Source organism: Delphinus delphis, chromosome 4 (genome assembly GCF_949987515.2).
Source record: "Delphinus delphis chromosome 4, mDelDel1.2, whole genome shotgun sequence".
In the NCBI taxonomy this organism is placed as follows: domain Eukaryota; kingdom Metazoa; phylum Chordata; class Mammalia; order Artiodactyla; family Delphinidae; genus Delphinus; species Delphinus delphis.
In genome coordinates this window covers 105550547-105558159 of record NC_082686.1, presented here as the reverse complement: position 1 = coordinate 105558159, position 7613 = coordinate 105550547, and the positions used below count along the sequence as shown (strand labels likewise).

The following is a 7613-nucleotide window of genomic DNA, read 5'->3' as shown; positions in this document are numbered from 1 at the left end:
TTTTAGATAAAGGTGATGCATCCTGAAGAGTCTGGATTAATTTTCTTTCCATTTCTAGGGTCGGCAGGCTGGTGGGCATAAGAGGTAATGGCTCAGTGGCACGTGGAATGGCTTTCAGCTTTTACTGGGGAGCCTATGTACCAGTTCTCCAGGAATGTTAAACCTTGCTAACTTGTAAGGGGTGGTACTTAGGACTGGAGGTCAGCTGAATCTTCCCTGTGTGTTGATGAGAAGAAAGGGACAAAAATTAATAATATAAGCAAGACAACTGAGAGAATATTCAAAAGAGCAAACAGTTTTAAGTTCTCTCAGCTACTATAGAAGCACTTACTTATGTAGAAACAGCTGACCTGCTAATTAGAAAACATCCTTGCCTATTCATTAAACTAATTATCCTGAGGAATTCCGCTAGGCAACACTTAGCCTACTTCTAATTATTGTGTGCCCTTGAAAGCAATAAACTGCACGTTTAGAATAAAATTTTACAATTTAGATATGTACGTGGTTTACTCTGACAGTTCCTGTAAATAGAGTGGGGTCGTAATGACCGGTTTCCCTTTGGTTTTTAAGAAAAAGGCTTATCTACCACTTCACAGGGAGATTATAATGAATTATTAATGTATGTTTAGATCTGAGAACTCCTTGGAGATCATTATTGTTTAAATATGAGAGGTGTTTTTTTAAGGGGTTCTTTTTGGATTACCTTGGATTTTTTTTTTTTTAAGAGGATGAACATTACATTATGACTTAAGACAGTGGTAAAACGTTTCTGTCATGAACTGAGACATTATGTTCAAATAAGATTAAGGTGGATCGTTACCCACACAGCCACTTTACCCTGCAGAGCTTTTTCTGACCTTAACCAGAACACTGGTTAAGAAGTGTAGGAAAAGAGCACTTACTGCATACCCAGTGGTCTGCTGGTAACAGCAGTTATGTAAACAAGCGAGCTGGTGCTGTCAAGGAAAACTCGGCCAGCTCTTTTTTAAAAATTTTATTTTATTTTTTTTTGCGGTATGCGGGCCTCTCACTGTTGTGGCCTCTCCGGTTGCGAAGCACAGGCTTCGGACGCGCAGGCTCAGCGGCCATGGCTCACGGGCCCAGCCGCTCCGCGGCATGTGGGATCTTCCTGGACCAGGACACGAACCCATGTCCCCTGCATCGGCAGGCGGACTCTCAACCACTGCACCACCAGGGAAACCCTAAATTTTATTTTTTAACATCTTGGTTGGAATATAATTGCTTTACAATGCTGTGTTTCTGCTGTACAACAGAGTGAATCAGCTATACATATACATATATCCCCATATCCCCTCCTTCTTGCGTCTCCCTCCCACCCTCCCTATCCCACCCCTCTAGGCGGTCACAAAGCACCGAGCTGATCTCCCTGTGCTATGCGGCTGCTTCCCACTAGCTATGTATTTTACATTTGGTACTGTGTATATATATGTCCATGCCACTCTCTGACTTCGTCCCAGCTTACCCTTCCTCCTCCCCGTGTCCTCAAGTCCATTCTCTATGTCTGCATCTTTATTCCTGTCCTGCCCCTAGGTTCTTCAGAACCATTTGTTTTGTTTTGTTTAGATTCCATATATATGTGTTAGCATACGGTATTTGTTTTCCTCTTTCTGACTTACTTCCCTCTGTATGACAGACTCTAGGTCTATCCACCTCATTACGAATAGCTCAATTTCGTTTCTTTTTATGGCTGAGTAATATTCCATTGTGTATATGTGCCACATCTTCTGTATCCATTCATCCGATGATGGGCACTTAGGTTGTTTCCATCTCCGGGCTATTGTAAATAGAGCTGCAATGAACATTTTCTACATGACTCTTTTTGAATTATGGTTTTCTCAGGGTATATGCCCAGTAGTGGGATTGCTGGGTCATATGGTAGTTCTATTTTTAGTATTTTAAGGAACCTCCATACTGTTCTCCATAGTGTCAGCCAGCTCTTGATCAGTGTTTGGATTGGGCCATCTGCTTCAGTCTTAGGGGTGTGTGCTTCAGAGCCAGTGCCTGGGTTCAAGGCTTCCATCCAACACTATGATCTGAGCATTCTCCAGCTGGGTGACCTTTGACAAGCTACTTAAAGCTTTGTGCTTCAGTTTCCTGATCTGTAAATGGGGCTAACAGTAGCTTCTGTCTCCAAGAGCTGTTGTGAGGATTAAATGAGTTACTTCTCATAAAGTGCTCTTACATATCAAGGGCTCCATCCATGCCTCCATCCACCCGCTCACTCAGCCCCTGTCTGTTGCACACTCACCATGTGCTGGGCCCTGCTGTGGAGGCTGGTGTTAGGGGTACAGCACTCAGACAGAAGAGGTCCCTGTCCTATTGGAGGCTACATTTTAGGGGGAAGAGACCATAAAAAAAAAAATGAACACGTCTAGGTACTAGTAAGTGTTACAAAGACAATAAATAGGGAAATAGAGAGTGACTGGGCTAGGGGGAGAGAGGCCAACATTGGCTAGGGTGGCAGGAGTGGATTTGGACGAGGTGATGTTTGAGCTGAGATCTGAATGACAAGAGATAAATGTCAGCTCTCATTAAATTAAGAAAGTTTTCCTTTGTGTTGGTGACTCTTTCAAACATTCTTATTTAAAAATCTCTCATCAATATAAAATCCTTTCTAGCAGGACACCACTAGGAGATCCTGAGCCCCTGTCCCATAGCACATGACTGTGTTCAAACAAGTCATTGTCAACGTCTTGGAGCTTTCCCCCTGAACTTCATCTTGACAGTACCCAGATGTGCCCACCCCTGGGTCTCTCTCCCTTGGCTCCAGCTGGGTGCTCACCCACCTTGTTACGCCTCAGTTCCTGGAAGAGCCTGACTCTGTTGTTCCCACCTGACAGCAAGTACAGGACTGGGTTGAGGCAGCTGCTCAGGCTCACCAGAGGCCTCCGTATCTTGTAGGCCAGGCTGGCCACCGTCAAGAGCTGGCAGTTCTGTGAAGGTAGGAAGCGGAGCGTGACGTAGAGGGAGCGTGTGATGCGGAAGGGCACGAAACAGAGGCCGCACACCAGCAGGGTGGTCTGGAGGGACTTGGCCCGGGCCGTGCTGCCCACCCTCATGAGGGTCTCCCTTGGCTTGGTCAGGCTCCTGACCATCAGCGAATAGCACACCAAGATGACCAAGGAGGGAAAGACAAACAGGACAACATCAGGACCATGCCATAGGTGGAAAACTGATCAAAATGCTCTGGGCTGGTCATGTCGTGGCAGACCATCTGGCCGTTGATGTAGTCCGTTTGGGAGAAGACCAGCGTGGGCAGCAGCTAGAGAGCCACCAGGGCTCACGTGGCGGCGGTGCCCAGCAGGACATGCCGGCGGGTCCGGTAGGGCAGCAAACGTAGCGGGTGGCACACGCCCAGGAAGCGGTGCACCGAGATGCAGGTCAGCAGCAGGAAGCTGCTGTAGAGGTTGGTGTAGAACAGGAAGCACACCAGCTTGCAGAGCAGCTCCCTGAAGGGCCATCTGTCCCGCAGGGAGCAGGTGATGATGAAGAAGGGCAGTGTCAGCACATAAAGCAGGTCGGCTACCATCAGGTTCACCAGATCGATGGTGGCACAGCTCCAGCGCTGGGTTTGGTGCCAGGAGAGTCACAGAACAGTGCCATTCAGGGGGAGGCCTAGCACGAAGATGATACTGTAGGTCGAGGGAGGTAGATTTGCTTGTAGTCCTCCGAGAAATAGCAGAATCTTTCTGCCTTTGAGATGTTGGGATCCAGCTTCTCCATCTCCTGGGAGGCCCCCTTCTGGGAGCACAGCTGTTCCTGCTTCTCCTTCCCCTGGGGAGAAACAAAGTGGATGGCAGAGCATCATGACCTCAGCTGGGCGTTAGTGTCTGCCTTGATGTGGCATCCAATTCCCAAAGTCTGGGCAGAGTCCTTGTTTGAGAGAGACCAGCTCCAGAAAAAAAAAAAGAGTTAACCCCAAGGGCAAAGCAGTCTTCAAAAGCAGGGCTTCTAGACTTACCAGGTCCACAGGGCTGCCCTTACCCTGACTTGTATGCTCTTGGCTCCAGGCTGGGTTGGTAGGAAGCTCAGATATAAATGGTGGCAGGAAGATGCTGCTGTCGTTGGAACAGGACACACCATCTCCAGCGCTGTGACCTGTTCTCTGGCTAGGCTACTCTGCATAGAGTTAGGAAACCTCCAAGAGGACCTTCTGCAGCCCGAGATGCTGGTACGTTCCTAGGGGGTTAGTATTGCCTACAGTCTGGCCCTAACCCCACGTGCCACGGTGGAGTAGAAAGTGATCCTTGGGGGCTAGGGAGGATTAGGGAAAGCACAGGTTTTGCCTGCAGGCTCTGCGGGAGGATTTTGATTTGTATCTCTTTCAGGATTTATTAACTGCGTATCTGAATCCTGAGGCTGATGTGCTTATTAACCATCTCAGCATCCCGGACATCCAAGAAAACAGATCTGAGCCATGAAGCCAGGTGCATCTTCTTTCCTACCCCTGTCCCTGCTGGCAAAACAGATCCAACAGGCGGACCCACAGAGCTGAGGCAGCTGTGCGTGGAGCCTGCAGTTTCTGGTGCGTTGGGAAATCAGTGGGCCAGTCGGCATGGAGCCTACAAGGGTGGAATGAAGTTGATTTCTAGGGGTTAACCTTCAGAAAGATGAGTTAATACGGGGCAAGAGAGAAAAGTTTAAGTTGGGTAATTTTGGGGTAAGTTGAGTGTTGGCTGTAAACTGTACCGTATAGATGTTTATTCACAACAGAAGGAACAGAGACCTCATGCATTCTATCAGTCAACAAACACTTACGGAGCATCTATTGGTCAGGCACTAGGGATGAAAGATAAATAAAGCACGGTCCTCGCTCTCCAGGCTCTCACAGTCCGGTGGGGAAGACAAGCAGATACAGATGATTGCCCTGCAATATGGGAAATGGTCAACCAAATGCTGGGAAAACCAGCAGGGTGCTGAGGGAGTCGAGTGAAGGCTTCTTAGACTAGTGCCATGGGAGCTGCTTGGGGGAACAAAGGGGAGCTTGCTGGGAAAGAAAGGTGAGGGGCATTTGGGGCAGGGTTGGGGGCACAGCACATGCAAGGAGACAGAGCCAAAGGGTCCTGGGATGGCAGGATTACCCATGTGGAGGGTGAAAACTGAGGATGCATAAGGAGGATGATGGATGTGCTTAAGCAGGACAGTGACGGGATGAGGCTGTGTGGCAGGAAGACACCTGGCAGCAGCACGGAACCAAGGCTGGAACAGTCAGACTGTAAGGGGGCCGGAGAAGTGCATGCGGGTGAGAGATGCTTGGGACCCCAAGTGAGGCCATACAGGGTTGACGAGGAGAGAGGACTTGACCCCAGAGGCACTGCTGAGGCAGGAGCAACAGGACAGATTGCATGTGGGGCGTGAGCCAGAGGAGGTATTGAGGGTGTCCCTGAGACCGGAGAGGTGGTGAGGCCAGTGCCTGAGCTGAAGCCTGAAGCTTGAAGGCTGGGGCCAATGCTCTGAGGTGGTGGGGACAGTGGCCGTCTGTGCTGCAGCCTGCCAAGGGGCTCGCCACCTCGTCGCCTGACTTGAAGATCTGCCTGACTGGGAGGGCAAAGCTTTTTGGCTGGGTGGGTAAAAAGAATCTCGTTTTCATTCATTTTGTCCCATCACCTTCCATGTGGAGGGCTGACAAATGCTTAGTTATTTCCAGCGAAGCTGCCTTCCCAGCTCAGTGTGGGCTCTCAGACGGAGGTTGAGGAGGGGAACCAGCCTGGTTCAATGCAGACTCGGGCCTGCCACGTCACACCGTGATTTTCTTCAGTCCTCAGAACAACCGTGTGGATGCAGCATTAGCTCCATTTTACTGTGAGGAAATTGCGGGTCAGAGAAGACACCCTGGTGGGGCTTGCTAGGCCCTCCAGTCTGGGGGGTTTGCCCCTGATGGGGGCTTGGGCTTCTGCCCCCTCACACCTGTGGTGAAAAGCACTCAAATCCCAGCTCTGCCGGGGACCATGAGTACAGTCTGAAGAAGCAAGTCACCTTATCTCTCTCAGCGACAGTCTCCCCAGTTGTAAGATGGGACAGTGTGTCTGGTGAGGTTGCTGTGAGAATTAGCTGGAAGAAAGGCACACTCACAAGGGAGTGACCCAACATGATTTGGTTCTCTTCCCTCCCCTCATCCCTCTTCTGCTAGAGACCATGGTGCCCTGGAAGCCTGAGCTCTTTGGTTTATGTGGAAGGATGGGAGGACGAGTGTGACTTTACTGCCTCATAACTGACAAGGTCACTTTTCTTCTTGGCTATGACTTTCTGCTGTGGTCTGAATTGTGTCACCTACGAATTCATGTATTGAACCCCTAACCTGTAGTGTGACTACATTTGGAGTAAGGGAGTAATTAAAGTCAAATAAGGTCATAAGAATGGGGGCCTCCATATACCTGGAGAAAACCATAATTCAAAAAGAGTCACGCACCACAATGTTCATTGCAGCTCTATTTACAATAGCCAGGGCATGGAAGCAACCTCGGTGCCCATCGACAGATGCATGGATAAAGGAGATGTGGCACATATATACAACGGAATATTACTCAGCCATAAAAAGAAACGAAATTGAGTTATTTGTAGTGAGGTGGATGGACCTAGAGTCTGTCATACAGAGTGAAGTAAGTCAGAAAGAGGAAAACAAATACCATATGCTAACACATATATATGGAATAAAAGAAAAATGGTTCTGAAGAACCTAGGAGAAGGGCAGGAATAAAGACTCAGACGTAGTGAATGGACTTGAGGACACAGGGAGGGGGAAGGGTAAGTTGGGACAAAGTGAGAGAGAGGCATGGACATATATACACTACCAAAAGTAAAATAGATAGCTAGTGGGAAGCAGCCGCATAGCACAGGGAGATCAGCTCGGTGCTTTGTGACCGCCTAGAGGGGTGGGATAGGGAGGGTGGGAGGGAGATGCAAGAGGGAGGAGATATGAGGATATATGTATATGTATAGCTGATTCACTTTGTTATACAGCAGAAACTAACACACCATTGTAAAGCAACTATACTCCAATAACGATGTTAAAAAAAGAAAAAAGAGTGGGGCCCTAATCCAGTAGGATTAGTGTCTTAATAAAGGACAGCGGAGAGCTTTCTCTCTCTCGTGAGAACGTAGCAAGAAGGTGGACTGTAAGCCAAGATGAGCGCTTTCATCAGGAACCAAACCCTGCAGTTCTTGAGACTTTGGACTTCCCAGTTTCCATAACAGTGAGAAATACATTTCTGTTGTTTTAAACCACCCAGTCTGTGGCATTTTGTTCCAGCAGTTTGAGAAGACTCAGATATCTTCCATGCATTTCCAGGCCTACCCAGTCTGGAGGGACAGCTTTTGGTGAGAGATTGACCATCCTTAGTCGAGACATCGTGTAAGAGAACTACACAATGTTTGGAACAGTGCATTATTGAGGCTGCTATTATGGAGAAAGGAAGAGGGAGAAAAACTCAGGCCATAAGGGGTTAATTCACTTGCCAAAAGCTGTGATGATGTTGACCACCTCCTCCTTGAAGCCTCTTTTCTACCCTCTGCAATCCCCTGACTTTTCTCCTGTCTCCCTAGAACTCCTAGCTTCTTCCATTCATTGGGATGCAGCCTTGAGGGGCTATTAG

The 7613-nt window shown here is 48.5% G+C and overlaps 1 pseudogene; it reads right to left on the bottom strand.

The window, feature by feature from the left end:
* Window positions 1-2499: 2499 nt before the first annotated feature.
* LOC132424442 (uncharacterized) lies at window positions 2500-7369 on the bottom strand (annotated as a pseudogene).
* Between the last annotated feature and the right edge of the window lie 244 nt (window positions 7370-7613).